The sequence below is a fragment of the Ovis aries genome, chromosome 1 (genome assembly GCF_016772045.2).
Source record: "Ovis aries strain OAR_USU_Benz2616 breed Rambouillet chromosome 1, ARS-UI_Ramb_v3.0, whole genome shotgun sequence".
In the NCBI taxonomy this organism is placed as follows: Eukaryota; Metazoa; Chordata; class Mammalia; order Artiodactyla; family Bovidae; genus Ovis; species Ovis aries.
In genome coordinates, this window is record NC_056054.1 from 37,799,194 (window position 1) to 37,817,044 (window position 17,851).

At 38.1% G+C, this 17,851-nt stretch overlaps 1 non-coding gene across 1 annotated transcript; it reads right to left on the reverse strand.

Moving 5' to 3' along the window:
• Positions 1–14,942: 14,942 nt before the first annotated feature.
• LOC114111198 (U6 spliceosomal RNA) lies at positions 14,943–15,047 on the reverse strand. Its single transcript, XR_003587289.1, has one exon. It is a non-coding gene; the product is annotated as a U6 spliceosomal RNA (small nuclear RNA).
• Positions 15,048–17,851: the final 2,804 nt, after the last annotated feature.

A 17,851-nucleotide genomic window follows, 5' to 3' on the forward strand; every position in this document is an offset into this window, starting at 1 on the left:
GATCTCCTGGAGAAGGAAATGACAACCCACTCCAGTATTCTTGCCTGGAAAATCCCATGGTCAGAGGAGCCTGTAGCCTATAGGCTGCAAAGAGTCAGACATGACTGAACGACTTCACTTTCACTTCCAAGTGAAGGAATAAACACCCCGCACCTCCATGACTGGTAGGGACACAAGCCAGCACATTGTGTGAATCAACTAGGTAAGTTTATTTGATCCGCAGGAAGGGTGTAAAAGAGGCTGAAACCCAGGAACAGAGCTTTTAATAAATGGTTTAAAGAAAAAAATCAAGCTAACTTGTCCTGGGCTGAGATATCTCAGTGACCAAATTTTGAATAGTTCTAATATCATCATAAGAAGAAAATGATGTAGGAAACAAAGCAATAAAAGATACTAGTAAATTTAAATAATTATTGACTTTTAAAAACACAAATTTTGCTATAAAGATATAAAACTAAAATTGAAGGCAACAACAACAATAAGAAAAGGCAGTTAAAACAAGCTAAGATCTTTATTTTATTCAAGAGGAAAATACAAGAACTAGAATAACTTCACAACCTTATAAAAAAGATATAGTTATATATAGATGCTAAATATGAAAAAATAACTTCTGAAAGGATAGAAAATAGAATCTGTAGCTTTGAAAACAGATTTTAAAAGGGAGAAAAATATCATCAGTTCAACAAAGATTTCATATAATGATACTGTGAAAGATTGACAATTTCCCTTTGCAAAAAAGTAAACAGAAAACTGGATGAAACTGTCAAAAATAAGAATTTCAGGGCACTAGAAATAAATCAAAGGTAGATAACAAGTTGAGAAGCATTTATTTGTAAAAAGCTGTTAGAGCTTTGGGTAATAATAGCAAGAATCTTTGGCTTTCTTGCCTGTGGCTGCTTCTATCCTATTCACTTTCTCATTTCCAATTCATTAGGCAAAACTGGAGCTTTACTAGTCCATAGCTAGCAGTGAAAAACAGCAGCTTTGCCACCAAAGCAAGGTGAGGTTATGGGAAGCTCTCTGCTTGGGATGAAGTAGGGGACGAAAGCCCAGCGCTTTGCCAGCTAACAGTGGAGCACTGAACGGTAACAGAAGGAAACTTGGCTAACCTAAGTTTGTTGTCCCAGTTGGAGTGAGGAGTGGACCAGACATACATTTAACAAAGAGATTCTGAAAATGAGAGAGCCACAAAGGCCTGAGCTAAACTCTTCAGACACACCTGACTGACAGAGAAAACACACATGCCTGGGAGAGATTTCAGAGAGCCTGGTAAAAAGTGAAAGCTAGGACAGGGAGGCCTGGCGTGCTGCGATTCATGGGGTCGCAAAGAGTCGGACACGGCTGAGCAACTGAAATGAACTGAGGGGAGACTTGGAATTGGTTGCATTTTCAATGGATTCTCCAGCTCACAGACAGATCTACAGGCAAAGGGTGGAGGATTTACAGGCTTGAGGTGTTTGAGAATAATTTCTGTGCAAATCACTGGCTGACTACTGAGCATTATAGACATGAGGTGACCCCAGGAGGCCAGAGTGAAAAAATTAAAAGGAAAGCAATAAGTTGCAAAGACACATCAGTGACTCCACACTATGGAAGGGAGAGAGTCCATAGTGCACATGCAGACAAGTTACAAGAAAAAGAACAACCTGGAAAATAAAACAGAATCGAGTCATTGCAAAATGCTTTCTAAAATGTCCAATTGTTAACCAAGTTACCAGACCTGTAAAATATGGGAAAATGTGATCCATGCTCAGGAAATAAAGCAACCAATGCTAATTGTGTCTGAATGGGCCAAGATGTTGCATTTAGCAGAGAAAACCTCAAAGCAGCTATTATCAATATAATAAAATAATTAAGAGAAGCTATTAATATACTGACACTGGATCAACAAATAGGGAATCTCAATAGAGGAACTGAAACTATAAAAAGAAAACCAATGGAAGCTCTAGAATTGAAGAACAGGGAAGCTGAAATGAAAAATTCACTGGATGCATTCAGTAACAGATTTAAGAGGAAAGAAGAAATAATAAATAAACATGAAGATAGAGCAAATGAAGAACAGTGAGGAAAAAAAAAAGAATGAAGAAAAATAAACATCCTCAGAAACCTGTGAAAGTGAAAGTGGCTCAGTCGTGTCTGACTCTTTCAGACCCAATGGACTCATGGAATTCTCTAGGCCAGAATAAAGGAGTGGGAAGCTTTTCCCTTCTCCAGGGGATCTTCCAAACCCAGGGATTGAACCCAGCCCTCCCGCATTGTGGGCAGATTTTTTACCAGCTGAGCCACAAGGGAAGCCCCAGAAACCTGTGGGACAAGGTAAATTATTCTAACATATGTGTAATTGGGGTCCAAGAAGGTGAGAAGAAAGGAAGGAGTAGCAAATTATTTGAAGAAATAATAGCTAGAGACTTCCCAAATCTGTTAAAAAGTATTAATCTACAGATCCAAGAAGCTCTATCAACCCTAAACAGAATAACTACAAAAAAGACCACATCAAGACATTCTATAGTTAAATAGAGGAAAGACAGAGGCAAAAATAACTCGTTGCATAATAAGGAAATAAAAATGCAATCGATGGCTGACTTCTCATGAGAAACAAGAGAGATCAGAAAGCAGTGGAATGAAATATTCAAGTGCAAACAAAAACTGACAGTGATGAATTCAACTTCCAGGAAAGCTACCTTTAAAGCTTCTATATCCAGCAAGACTATCCTTCAAAAATGAAGGTGAATTGAAGACACCTTCTCATTAAAAAAAGCTGAAATGATTCATTGCTAGAAGACCTGCCCAAAAGAAATACAAGAGAAAGTTCTCTGTGTTGAAAGGGAATGACATCAGACTGTAACACAAATCCAGCTGTATGCTTGTTTAAAGCAATATTTATAACCCTATATTGCTGAGCTTACATTGGAATGATGTATGTGACAATAAAGGCACATAGGAAGGTGGAAGACGTGAAGATTTCTCTATTAGTTTGTTTTTTTGGCTAGTCTGTGTCTTCATTGCTTTTGCGGGCTTTCTCTAGCTGGGGCAAGGGGGGCTACTCTCCCTGCAGTGCATGGGCTTCTCATTACAGTGGCTTGTCTCGTTGTGGAGCATGGGCTCTGGGATGCTAGGGCTTCAGCAGTTGCAGCACACAGCCTAGTTGCTCCAAGGCCTGTGGGATCTTCCCAAACCAAGAATCAAACCCATATCTCCTGCAATGGCAGTCAGATTCTTAACCACTGAACCACCAGGGCAGTCCCAAGACATGAAGTTTTACTCGAGCAAAGTTGCATTTTCTTTTTTGTCAGAAGTCAGAATTAACATAAGATTGTGATAAGTTGATTCATTTTATAATTACACAGACAACTTTCTTAAAAATCAAAAAAATTAAAAATATTTGCTTAACACAAAAGAAGGCAGTTAAGGAGGAAAGAGAAATGACCAAAAAAAAAAAAAAAGAGAGAGACAAATGCAAAGAAAAATGGCAAAAATAAATCCAACCACATTAATAATACAGAAAATGTGAACCATTAAACATTTCCATCAAAAAGCAGAGATAATTAGAATGAATTTTTTAAAAGACATCCCAACCGTATACAAGACACACTATAAGTTCAAAGATACAAATACAGTGAAAGTAAAGGATGGAAAAGTTTATACTACACAAAATAACCGTAAATAGCTATATTAATATCTAAGAAAGCTAAACTTCAGATTAGATATAATTAGATACAGGTAAAGTTAAAAATATAATTTTTTAATATATAACATATTTATAATTATAAATGTTCACGTACTTAACAAGTGAATCCCAAAGTACATAAGACAAAGCTAAAAGAACTAAAAAGAGAAATACACAATACAAAAACTTTTAGTTGGAGATTTTAATCTCCTCTGTCATTAATGTAACAATTACACAGAAAATCATAAGAATATTGAAAATTTGAATAACACTACCTACAAATTTGAGCTAATACATACAGGGAAGACTGCCAGACAACCTGCAAGATATACATTCTTCCCAAGTGCACATGAAACATTGTTTACCATAGACTAATTATAAGTCAGACCATTTCAACAGTTTCCATAAGTTACAGTTCAGTTCAGTTCAGTCACTGGGTCGTGTCCTACTCTTTGCACCCCCACAGACCACAGCACACCAGGCTTCCCTGTCCATCACCAACTCCCAGAGCCTACTCAAACTCATGTCCATCAAGTTGGTGATGCCATCCAACTATCTCATGCTCTGTCATCCCCTTCTCCTCCTGCCTTCAGTCTTTCCCAGCATCAGAGTCTTTTCCAATGAGTCAGTTCTTTGCATCAGGTGGCCAAATATTGGCCTCAGCATCAGTCCTTCCAATATCAGCTTCAGCATCAGTCCTTGCAATATTCAGGACTGATTTCTTTTAGGATGGACTGGGTGGATCTCCTTGCAGTCCAAGGGATTCCCAAGAGTCTTCTCCAACACCACAGTTCAAGAGCAGCAATTCTTCCCCACTCAGCTTTCTTTATAGTCCAACTCTCACATCCATACGTGACTACTGGAAAGACCATAGCTTTGACTAGATGGACCTTTGTTGGCAAAGTAATGTCTCTGCTTTTTAATATGCTGTCTAGGGTGGTCATAGCTTTTCTTTCAAGGAACAAGTGTCTATTAATTTCATGGCTTCAGTCACCATCTGCAGTGATTTTGGAGCCCCCAAAAATAAAGTCTGTCACTGTTTCCATTGTTTCCCCATCTATTTGCCGTGAAATAATGGAACCAGATGCCATGATATTAGTTTTCTGAATGTTGAGTTTTAAGCCAACTTTTTCACTCTCTTTCACTTTCATCAAGAGGCTCTTTAGTTCTTTGCTTTATGCCATAAAGGTGGTGTCATCTGCATATCTGAGGTTATTGATATTTCCCCTGGGAATATTGATTTCAGCTTGTGCTTCATCCAGCCTGGCTTTTCACATGATGTACTCTGCATATAAGTTAAATAAGCAAGGTGAGGCCTTGACATACTCTTTTCCCGATTTAGAACCAGTCTGTTGTTCTATGTCCAATTCTAACTGTTGCTTCTTGATCTTTATACAGATTTCTCAGGATGCAGGTCAGGTGGTCTGGTATTTCCATCTCTTTCAGAATTTCCCAGTTTGTCGTGATCCACACAGTCAAAGGCTCTGGCATAGTCAATAAAGCAGAAGTAGATGTTTTTCTGGAACTCTCTTGCTTTTTCCATGATCCAAAAGATGTTGGCAATTTGATCTCTGGTTCCTCTGCCTTTCTAAATCAAGCTTGAACATCTTGAAGTTCACGGTTCACATACTGTTGAAGCCTGGCTTGGAGTATTTTGATCATTACTTTGCTAGCGTGTGAGATGAGTGCAATTGCCTTTCTTGGGGATTGGAATGAAAACTGACCTTTTCCAGTCCTATCGCCACTGCTAAATTTTCCAAGTTTGCTGGCATATTGAGTGCAGCACTTTCACAGCTTCATCTCAGGATTTGAAAGAGCTCAGCTGAAGTTCCATCACCTCCACTAGCTTTGTTCGTAGTGATGCTTTGTAAGGGTCACTTGACTTCACATTCCAGGATGTCTGGCTCTAGGTGAGTGATCACACCATTGTGGTTATCTGGGTCATGAAGATCTTTTTTGTATAGTTCTTTTGTGTATTCTTGCCACTTCTTCTTAATATCTTCTGCTTCTGTTATGTCCGTATCATTTCTGTCCTTTATTGTGCCCGTCTTTGCGTGAAATGTTCCTTTGGTATCTCTAATTTTAATCAGTCAATAAATAAATTTAAAAGAATCTAAATCATATGAAGTATGCTTTCTGACCACAATAAAATTCTATTAGAAATTAACAAAAAAATCTAAAAAAACTCCCAAATATTAGGAAATTAAATAAGATATTTACAAATGACCTTGAATCAAAGAAGAAATCACAAGGAAATACTTTAAAAAACCTGAATCAAATAAAGATGAAATCAAAATCCATTTTAATGACTTGGATGCTGCTAAGACAGGACTTGGGGCTCCTCTGGTGGCCCAGCAATAAAGAATCCGCCTGTAGTTCAGGAGATACGAGTTTGATTCCTGGGTGCAGAAGATCCCCTGGAAAAGGGATGGCAACCCACTCCAGTATTCTTGCCTGGTGAATCCCATGGTCAGAGGAGACTGGCGGGCTACAAGTCCACTGGGTCACAAAGAGTCAGACACGACTGCAGTGACTGAGCCCACACGCAAACCAGACTCGGAGGGAGAGTTATATCTTTAATGTTTATTACAAAGCATAAAAGGTCTAAAAATCAGTAATCAAATCAAAGCAACCCCAAAGTAAGTAGAAAGAAGAAAATTATACAGGCCAGAGGATAAATTAATAAAATTAAAAACTGACAGATAGTTGGGAAAATGAATGAAACCAAAAGTCAGTTATTTGTTAGAATCAATAAAATTGATAAACTTTTGGCTCTATTGACCAAGAAAAAGATAGAGAAGACATATGTTGCTAGAATCAGGAATGAAAGTACAGACCCTACAGAAATTAAAAGGATTGCAATAAAGTGTATGCCATGAATTAAACAAAGTAGATGAATTAAGCACATTCCTAGAAAGACACAAATAACCAATTTAAGAAGTCAAGAAAAGAAGAAAAGAAAAAGGGTGGTTAACAGAAAGATCAAATGAAATATCAGAAGTAAGTTCAAGTATATCAGGAAAAATAATACAATATTTGTAAATGACTTTTATTAAAAGACAAAATTTCCAGTTGGATTTTAAAAACAAAAATCCTGGTGTATGTTGCTTACAGGAGTGATGCCTCAACAAAATGATGGAAAATAACTGAACATGAAATACATGCTGCAAATATGCTAACCAAAAACAAGCTGCTTTATAAATATCGATATCATAAAAGGTAGACTTTGAGAGGAAGAATTTAATAGTGGTAAGAGGATCAACAATAAAAGAAAGAGTCTACCAAAAAGATGCACCAATTATGAACTTATAATGTCCTTTGTGCTTATTCAGGAAAGCTTACACTATTGCTTTATTCTAAAGCTACTTTTCTAAATTTTCTTCTAATGATTCAGCTTTCTTTTCATGATTAAGGCTTTAATGTATGGAGAGCTTTTTTTTTTAATTGTGAGAGAAAGGAACTAAGTAGATTATTTCTAATAATCAAAAAACACCATCAATTAACTAACTCCATATTACACTGGCTTAATGAGTTTAACTTCACATATCTTTTAACTGGCAATGGCATAGATCATAGTACGTTTTAAATATTTATTACATTTATTAAATAGTTGTGTGTTCTCTATTTTGTTTTTGCTCTCTTTAAAAAGTAAATCTGGGACCATTCTTCACTTAAAGGAATCAGGTCTCTCGTGAGAATGACTGATTCCAGAACTGGGCAGAGAAGGTTCAGGTGGGCCTGGAACATCTTGTTATCTTACAGAGAAAATAATACTTAAAAATAATGGAACACATCAAGAGAACATGGGAGCCTAATCTGAGAGGATATGCATACCAAATACATAATAATATTAACATATCATAACCCCGACTAAAGCAATAATTCAAGCCCTTGCTAATATAAACAAATGCATCAATAGATAAATAGAGGAGAAAGAGAACAGTTTTCTAATAGGAGAATACCAACTAACAATGCAGAATGGATGATGGAGTTAGACAATCACTGTTTGGCAAGTATGATATTTATAACTAATTCAAGCAAGAATTATCAATGGATGGTAAAACTGGCAAGTGAAACGTTGGAGATATTTACATGGCCCCGAAGGATCTCCCCACAGAATACTTATTAATTACACAGGGGGAATTGCAAAGAGGAAAATACTAATTTTATAGTGGAGAAACCTGGCTGACACCATCTTCTATATTAAGTGATCAATGTTAGCGTCACCAATAATGGAATGAGCTGACATCTGTGTCTCTTGATATGACGCACTGCAAGAGACACAACATCACTTATCTGGTGATGCTGTCAAAAATGCAAAATCTGAATTTAATTATGAGGAAACATCAGATAAACCTGAGTTGAAAGACAGCCTACAAAATAATTGGCCTATACTCTTCAAAAATGTCAAGGTCATGAAAAGAGTAAGAAAGACAGTAACTGTTCCAGAATGAAAGACATTAAAGATAGGAAAATGCAATATGAAATCCTTGACTGGTTCCTTAAAAATTATTTTTGTACTACTGTATAGGATATTATTAAGGTAATGAGCAAATATTGAATAATGTCTAAAGATTAGAAAATAATATTGTCTCACTGTTAACCTCCTGATTTTGACAACTGTACAGTAGTTATGTAAGAGAATGTCCTTGTTTGGGGGAATTGCACATTGAATTATTTAAAAATAAAGGGGCAGCATGTCTGCAACTTACTCTCACATTTATATTTTAAATTAAGTGTGGCTAATGTTAAAATGGGAGAATTTAGTTGAAGAGTACCCAGAGAGTATTCATATAACTTTTGAAACTTTCCTGTAAGTTATTATGAAATGAAATGTTATCAAAAACTAGTGTATCTCTTCCTTAAAAATCATTGTCTTTTTAAAAATGTGAGCGTTACTTATGTTTTTTAAACCAATCTTTGGGACATTGATAGTGCTTGTTCAACATATATTTTTGGCATCCACTTTGTGCTTGAGTCTAAGGACATAAAAAAAATTTAGCCTTGCCCATGTGAAGTTTACAATCTAGTAGAGAAAATAACTTGTACAAACAATTGCCTAAATGTAGTTATTAAGTGATCTGTTCTTGCAACAGTACATATACCTCACAAAGTCTCACCTATGTGTAGACCACATTACATTCCTTTCCTTATGAAAATGCAGATGAAAAAAATTTTTTGAATGTCCTTTCTGTCCCATAATAGAGCTGCAACCACAGAAAGCCATTGAAAGTCCACCCAACTGACTCTTTCAAGTGTGTTTCTGTTGGAGAGACAGAAATTAAAGAGGGAAATGGTAGTGAGGGTTTTTTTGTAAGCTAAAATACTTTCCATCTTGAAAAGCAATGAACTCTGCTGTAGAAGCAGGGCATGTTTTCAAACCTCCTGTTCATTACAGAGATATGCATCTAAGGAACTTCCAGCCATGTTCTGGGTGACTGTTTTTGAAATTCAAACAAAAAGGAGATTGTTACAGAACTCACAGGGCAGTTCTGAAAGCTTCATTAATTCTCATAATAATTTCCAATTAATTCATTTAGTCACTTCCTGATATTCTGAAATCAAGAGTTTTAAAAGCTGCTACCTTTAACCTTAGGTGAAATTTAAAATGCTGTGACTTTAACTGCTCCAACCTAAGCTAACCTTTTAGCCATTAAAAAAAAATGCAAAGCAAAGTCTGGGCCCAAGTCTGAGATGAGTTATTTGCAATCATACTCTTCATTCCTGCTGTCTTTGGAATGATGAGTCCTGACACTCCCAGAGGATACTAAGGATTTAGTGAAAAATGGAATTAACCAGGTGCTTCTCCTGGCTGGGGGCCTGAGGCATGATAACAGAGGGGATATCAATACAGCCATAATGGGAACACATCCAAAATTCTCCAGCTCAACTTGTCCAGTGTAATTATAGCTCCGTGATGGAGGAGTGGGAGTGGGGGCAGGAAGGAGGTGGGCGGTGGAAGGTTTTCAGGAACTTCCCTTCTGCCATCCTTGACCTTGTAACTCCTCCGGTCATTATGGCCCCCCACCTGGTTGGGGTGCATCTACTCCCTAAGGTGCTGCCGCCCTACTCAGATCTGCCCCCTGCCTCAGCTGTTGCAGCCTCAGAGATATTCTGGACACAGCTGGGGTTGCCACCCCCCTTCCTCCTGTGAGCTACCACCCATAGATTTCAGCTTTTAAATGCAAGTCTCTCCATTTTTAGAAAACTGGACACGGAAATACCTCAACCCACAGGCTAATAAATTGAGAAATGAGACTGTGTTCTTCAAAAAGATTTCCCAGAAAATCCTGCTGAAAACTGAGCTTTCCTGATAAGCAGAGGCAGATTTACCTCTGACAAAGCTCACCCTACAAGGTCCCACTACAAGGTCCCTCCTTGCAAAATTCCTGACACTTCATGTATATATTCATACCTTTGTTACAAATTTGCAAAAGCACAATAATTTAACTGCAGTTGGTTAAGGCTGTTGTCTCTTTACATGGCAACCCCTCTCCCACACCTTCATACTACTCTCCACTGTGCTGGGAGTTTTGGGGTTTCTGAGAATCCAGGTAAAGAAAGTATGAGTTGGATCTAAACTCATTTAGTCTGGATTTAGTGGGACATTTTTGCATGGCTCAAATTCACTTTGATGTGTAGTTAACTATTGTTGGGCTTCCCTGGTGGCTCAGAGGTTAAAGCGTCTGCCTGGAATGAGGGAGACCCAGGTTAGATCCCTGGGTTGGGAAAATCCCCTGGAGAAGGAAATGGCAACCCACTCCAGTACTCTTGCCTGGAGAATCCCATGGAGGGAGGAGCCTGGTAGGCTACAGTCCATGGGGTCACAAAGAGTTGGACATGACTGAGCAACTTTACTTTCTTTCTTTCTTTCTTTCTTTCTTTAACTATTGCTAGACATCCTAAGGTAGAAACAGCTCTCAGGAACGTTTCAGCCAGCCACGCACTGACACACTCAGATTCACAAAGGACTGATGCTCATGCATGTGTGTAATGGAGAAGGAACCCGTTAGAAGAAACACTGGCTAGAAGAGGCATTCCTCTCTCAAAGGACCATGGCCCAGCAGGTCTCAGTTTCCATACCAGTGAAAGCCCTACTCTTCTGCCTGTGAAGTTCTAGAAGCTTCTTTCTGCTCACAGAGGCAGGGAATTCCTTTGTGTACAGGGAACACTGGAGTGAGGTGAAATTAGCACTGCCCGAGAGTTCCAGCTCTCAGTGAATGCTCTGTGTTGATCTGGTAAAGACCACTACTCCCCCTTCTCAGGGTTGTAGTAGACCCATTTCTGAAAAGCTGTTTTTTTGTAAGTGAAATGTTTAAATATCCTGGAGGATCTCAGTATTAAGAAGGATCTCAGGGAGAACCTTCATATAAACAGATACTTGATTCTACGTTATTCTATTCCAAGTTTTAGGGTTACAAATAATAACCAATATACTTTGGACACTTGCTTCATGCTAGGCACTGTGTTCAGTATGTTTAATGTGCTAAATTATTTAATCTTCATATTAACCCAATAGTCACTTAATTATTTCAGTTTTACAGATGAGTCAATTGAGGCTTATTAAGTAACTTGCTGAGGGCTTCCTAATTCTGAAGTGTTAGAAGCAGCCTTCAAAATTTATATTCATTTGAGTTTTAGGAATTGCTTTTTACTTAATTTAATTTTTATATTTATACAAAATATAAACATGTTTCTATAGTCAAATCTATAAAAATATTGCTTCCATTTTCCCTGCCCACCCCCCCATGCTATTTCATCCTTTCCCCACAGGTAACTCCTTTTCTGTGGTTTATCTTTCCAAAACTTTTATGGTTTATCCCTTCCAAAAATTTTGTATATGTAAGCAAATATCCATTTTGCTGAATTTAAAGGAAATAAAACCAAAAAAAGTACTTAAAGTTAATTGTGTAGAGTGGAAGGTATAAGCATATAAAAACTATTCCAAAGTAACTTTAAAACACAGTCATTTGATTGCTGTGATTGCTTTGGAAGACACCAGGGGACCAGCTCTCAATACACAGGCACACACTCCATTCTGTTTCAGAGCCTGCATCCTGTAAAAGCCAAATGGCAACAGTAATGACACATTGAAATACCTGGCTTTACCAGCAACTGAGCTGTTTCGTTAAGGCCTCAGTCAGTCATGTCTTTGTTTGGTGGTGGTTTAGTCGCTAAGTCATGTCCAACTCTTGTGACCCCATAGACTGTGGCCTGCCAGGCTCCTCTGTTCATGGAATTTTCCAGGCAAGAATAATGCAGTCAGTTGCCATTTCCTTCCCAACCCAGGGACAGAACCTGGATCTGCTGTACCGACGGAGGTCTCTGCAGGTGGATCCTTTACTCACTGAGCTACAGGGATGCCTTGTCTTTGAGTGGCAGCTCAAAACTCTAAGGCTGCCTTGAAAACATTTCAAGTGGCCTGTAGTTAAAGAAGTTGACTCCTCTTTTTTATGGTTGGTGGATATGAACAAAGTAGTTTGTCTTGAACATTTAGGATCAGCTGGATTCATACCATGGATTCTAGACTTGAAAAGTGATCCCAGAGCAGAGCAAACCATTTCTAGTTTTCTTCCTTGAAATTTTTTCACCTTCAGGTATTAAATTTGCCTTTCAGAGAAATTCTAGGCCAAACATATGCATTTGCATATTATGCGATGTTGCCAAAATTTTTACATTGTGTGAACCTGAAGTGTAAATCATTGCAAGTCTTGTTGCTGTTGCCATGTTTTCCCTGCAGCCAGGTTGTGGGGCACAACAGGCATCTAAGTTGTTATTAACTGAGCATGGGAAATGCCACAGCTGGTCTATTGAGTGTAGAGTTTCTACTGGTTTAATTTTAGTAAAGATGAATATTTATAAGGGTTTTGGTGGCCTTGTTCATTATTTCAGTCTCTTTTCACATAAAATCTTGGATTCCTCAGCTATGAATTCTATTAAGGAGGGGTTCCCAGAGTCAGAGAAGAAATAATATATATATAAATCTTAACCATTCCATTCATTTCCAAGTGGTTTCAGATTTGATCTTTGTATTAGAGCCATGGGTTATTTATTTTCTCAAATGGCACCTTCCAGTGGGCCTACCTCATGTGGCTGTTGGAAGGATTAAATAAGATGCTGCGGGTAATGTCTTTGTCACGGAGCCTGGAATGTAGTGAGTGCTTAACAAATAGTGGCTGGAAGCAGAGTGCACTCTAGTGTTGCGCTGCTTGAGGGTGAATCTCAGCTTTCCTACTCACTGTCTCTATGATTCTGAGCAAATAAGTTGACTTCTCTGTGCTTCAGTTGTCTCACCTGAAAAATAGGGAAAATGATAGTCCCACCTCAGAGGGTTGTTGCAAGATCAAAACATTTCCATCATGGAACATCAAAAACATATGTTTGTGTAAGTTAACATGCAAAGCACTCCAAAAATGCCTAGCACACTATAAGCATTATTTAAATGTTCACTTTTAATATTAGGAACAATTCCAAGATAATAAACTAAAGTGATAAAATGGTTTTATCAGAAGATGCAAAGTGTTTATGTAAGTATTTATAATTAGTATTGTTCTAATTTTTATTACTGTTGTTATGTACCTTTAACATTTATCTGATGTCACAGGCACTCTGCTGAGCAATTCCTAAGCACTGCTAATCTAATCCACTCAACATTCCCCATAATAGATGAGGAAACTAAGACATAGAGAACAAAAGGGACTTGTCCAACAATCAGCCAACTTGAACCACAGTGTATCCTACTTCAGACCTCTTATATCACTTTATTATACATCTTACAACAGTCTAAAGCTGTTGCTAACAAAAATGCACGTACAACAGAATGATGGAAAAAAAGTATCTGGGAAGGGGGCCAATGATTGAGACTGGAACCTGGGTTAATATAGTTATTGCATTAAGCATTAATTTAGAGCTAAGCTTCCCAGCAACCAAAGCAAAACAGAACATGCAATGTGTCATATAGTATCTGATTTTAAGAGACAAGCCATGCTCTGTCTTCTCTCACCCTGAACCTGATGTACTCCTACTCATTTATTCATCCATAAAAGCTAGTAAATATCTACATTTGCCAGACACTTTTCAGTCCTTCAGAAGACACAGTAGTTCCTGACACCAAACTGTCAGCTAATTTTACATTGTGGTTTTTCATAGGACAGATATGGGGTGAACTATTGAATAATGTCTTCATGAAAGCTGGTGCAAGAGCTGCATGATCATCTGAGTGGCCACTTTTGGTGCCAGACCTCAATAAAGGCAGGTAGCAGCATATTCAATCCATGGGTCCTGGCAGGGCTAAGTACCTCAGAGCTCTTTGCATGGCTATGAACTGCTATGATCTATTCAACTGAAAATAACCTACGATGCCATTGTATAAGATGGTGCATTGTTTTACTTGACTTGAAACTGTAAAAGGAGTAGCAGGCCTAAAGATTTAAGAGGAAACTATGGAAGAAATTGAAATTTTTTAAATGTTAAATTCATCCATTGAGGTAATATATTTTCCTGAAAATTGGGGAAAACTAGATTTCAGGAATAGACTATCTTGATACAGCCATAGAAAAGTAATGATCATACAATAAAATTACAAGTGAGAAGATAGAGCTCTTTTCTCTTTTCTTTTAAAAAAATTTTTATTAGAGTATAGGTGATTTATAATGTTGTGTTAATTTTAGGTGTACAGCAAAGTAAATCAGTTATGTTGTTGTCGTTTAGTAGCTAAGCCTTGTTCAACTCTTTGCAGTCCCAGAGAGCCCCACCAGGCTCCTCTGCCCATGGAATTTCCCACATAAGAATATTGGAGTGGGTTGCCATTTCTTCCTCTAGGGGATATTCCTAAGGATCGAACCTATTTCCCCTTCATTGGCCGGTGGATTCTTTACCACTGAACCACCAGGGAAGCCCCAGATCAGCTATGCATTTACATATATCCACTTTTTTACTTTCATTTTTTTACTTTTTATTTTTAAAAAGTTTTATTGAAGTACATACACTGTTGTGTTAGTTTCAGGTATACAGCAAGGTGAATCAATTACACACATACATGAATCTATCCTTTTTCAGATTCCTTTCCCATACAGTTATTATGGAACACTGAGTAGAGTTCCCTGTGCTGTACGATAGGTCCTTATTTGTTATCTATTTTATATGTATAATAGCATGTATATGTCAATCCAAATCTCCCTCCCAGTTTCTCTCTCCCCCACTGCCTTTCCCCCTGGTAACTGTAGGTTTGTTTTCTACATCTGTGACATTATTTCCACTTTGTAAATAAATTCATAAAAATATGGAATGCTTCACGAATTTGTGTCGTCCTTGTGCAGGAGTCATGTTACTCTTTTATGTATGATTCCAGTTTCAGTATCTGTTCTGCCAAAGCAAGCACAAGGACAGAGCTCCTTGATGTCTCTCTTGTTGTCCATGGGAGTGTGGCTGAAGTTCGGGGGTCAAAGCAGGGAATGAGGAACCAGGACCATGGGTTGCTGCCCTCTAAGTCCCTAGGATGGGAGAAAGGCATCAGCCCTCTCAAGTCAGCCTGCTTCCATAGAATGAATTACCCACGGTGCCATAGGCTGGGTATTCTATTAATATTTCTTACTCTGCCTCGGAGCCCAAAGGCAGCAGGCTAATGTGCTTTCTGTATTTCCAAGACAGGGTAGCTTAAGGCAGCATATCCCAAACTTCGATGAGGAAAAATCTTCGCTGGCAGCATACTTATTAACGTCTCCAGGACAATGTTCCTCGGACATGCTGATCTAATGTGAGTGTACGTGAATAAACTCTGGCCAATGTTCAAGATATGGGAAATAATCCTCATATTATGCTTTCATCTTGCTTTCAATTTTGGATGTTGGTTTTTCTTTAAACAGGCCTTCTGACTCACCGAAGCTCTTTGTGCAAGTAGATATGTTTGCATTTCAAAGTCTACATTTCCCAAGAAAGCTAAGTTCTGAAAACACATTTTGCTGTGATAAAGACTTTTATGGATTATAAAGCCAAACAAAAAGTACAATAAATTTAAAAGTTCTTTCTTACCATGAATTTAGACACACACACACAAAAATATTTATACAATCTTCTTTGCCTGTGAATCCACTGGGCAATGACATAACCAACACATTTTTTGAAAAATACATGTAGATATACATATGTGGGGGGCTTCCCCGAGGATTCAGCAGTTAGAGAATCTACCTGCCAATGCAGGAGACACAGAAGACACAGGTTCAATCCCTGGATTGGGAAGCTACCCTGGAGAAGGAAATGGCAACCCACTCCAGTATGCTTACCTGAAATAGCCCATGGACAGAGGAACCTGGCAGGCTATAGTCCAATGGGTCGCAAAGAGTTGGAAACTACTGAATGACTAAGCATATCCACACATACATATTTGGATGCGTTCGTGGGTAGTAACTATACTTCAGGAATATTAACTATTCTTCTCCTGTGGGGTGACTTTGACAAATTATTTCTTATGTATATTTCAATCTTGCCACCTGAAAAATGAAGGTGTGGGATTATACTGTTTTTAATATTTCCCCAAAGATGAGAATCCCTGGGAGCAGTGGTTAAACATTGAAATTACTAAACCCTATGTTTGAACTTCTGATGAAATGAATTTAAGTTGCTTGTTCATTTTTTTGTTTGCTTGCTTATACTCTTTGCTTGTTCATTTGTTTCTTTTTAAACAAAGGCTCTAGGTCTTTATCTTCGAGGAAGTTGAAAACTTGACTAGATGACTCAGGGACTTTCCATCTCTGTCATTCTGTAATTCTATAACTCAGTGAGGTGGAAGATCCATTAGCCCCCTCACTGGAAGCTACTGAGATTAAGATAAGACCTTGGGAAAGTTCTCTCTCTTAGGTTCTCCCCCATGAGGAGTGGCATCCAAGTAAGTTTGTGTGAAATAGACATCTACTTCTCCTAAGTCAGTGAGATGATAAGCCCCATGAAAACAACAAACAGCAGTTATGATGTGGTTATTAAAACTGTGAACACACTTCCCCTTAACTTTTCTAATCTGTTCTCCTAAATAAATATCCCACTCAGAATCTTGGTGTCTGTTCTCCTCCCCAAACCTCACATTGATAGCTTTGAACATCCAGAAGTGATTTGAGAACCTCCTAACTCCATGAGTGGCTCTGGAGGTAAAGAACATGGTGATCTGTGGTTAAACTTCAAACTACTACAAACATCAAGTCCATCCGCACTCTTGCTTGTCTGGAAGCCAGTGGGTCCCCCTGAGACTGATTTAACCATTTCTTGGAACTGGTTGGAAAAATGAAGGTTGGTTTTCCAATCAATCCTGTAAGATAATCAGAAGATGAAAGGCTTAAAGTTCCTGAGACTTCAGCTTCTCTAAAAGAAAACCTATAAAAGAAAACCTCTCTAAAAGAAAACCCAAACACAATCATTTCAATTTTAATTTTTAAAATTTCAGTTACCCTTTCCATCGTCCAAATCAATGATTCATGCAGGGAAGAAAGTAGCATTGTGTTCTGCTGTGGAAAGATTTTGGAATCTCTTTCCTTGAACATCTTTAATAACAGTCTTAATCAACATGAGAGAAAACAATTGACACTAGGGAAAGGAAATACAGATATGAGACTGATGAGGTTAAGTAAAAATCCTGAAATCTTGAATTTGAAATGGAGGTATCAGTATGAATCATGATATAGCTTTAAAACAAAATGGTAGTTTCTAGTTCTGTCCATGGAAAAGGCTTAGAAACAAATAACCAACCAAGTAGAATAAAACATGTAGTACAGATTGTGATCTTTAAATCCTGTTTTCCACCAAAAAGAGCCAGATTTCCTTGGAGAAATGGAAGAAGTGTTAGTTGCTCAGTTGTGTCCAACTCTTTGCAGCGCTATGGACTGTAGCCCGCCAGGCTCCTCTGTCCATGGAACTCTCCAGGCAAGAATTCTGAAGTGGGTTGCCATTTCCTTCTCCTGGGGATCTTCCTTACCTAGGAATCAAACCTACGTTTCCTGCATTGTAGGCAGTTTCTTTATTGTCTGAACCACCGGGGAAGCTCCCTTGGAGAAGTAGATGATTCCAAATCTGGGGTGAAAATTATAAGATGAGCTTGCATTGTGTTGCCTTGAGAGAAAGCAAGGAAACTTAAAACAACTAACATTGTGTCAAAGGTCTTGGGAACTAACTTAAAGAGAATCCCTCTAGTCAAAGATG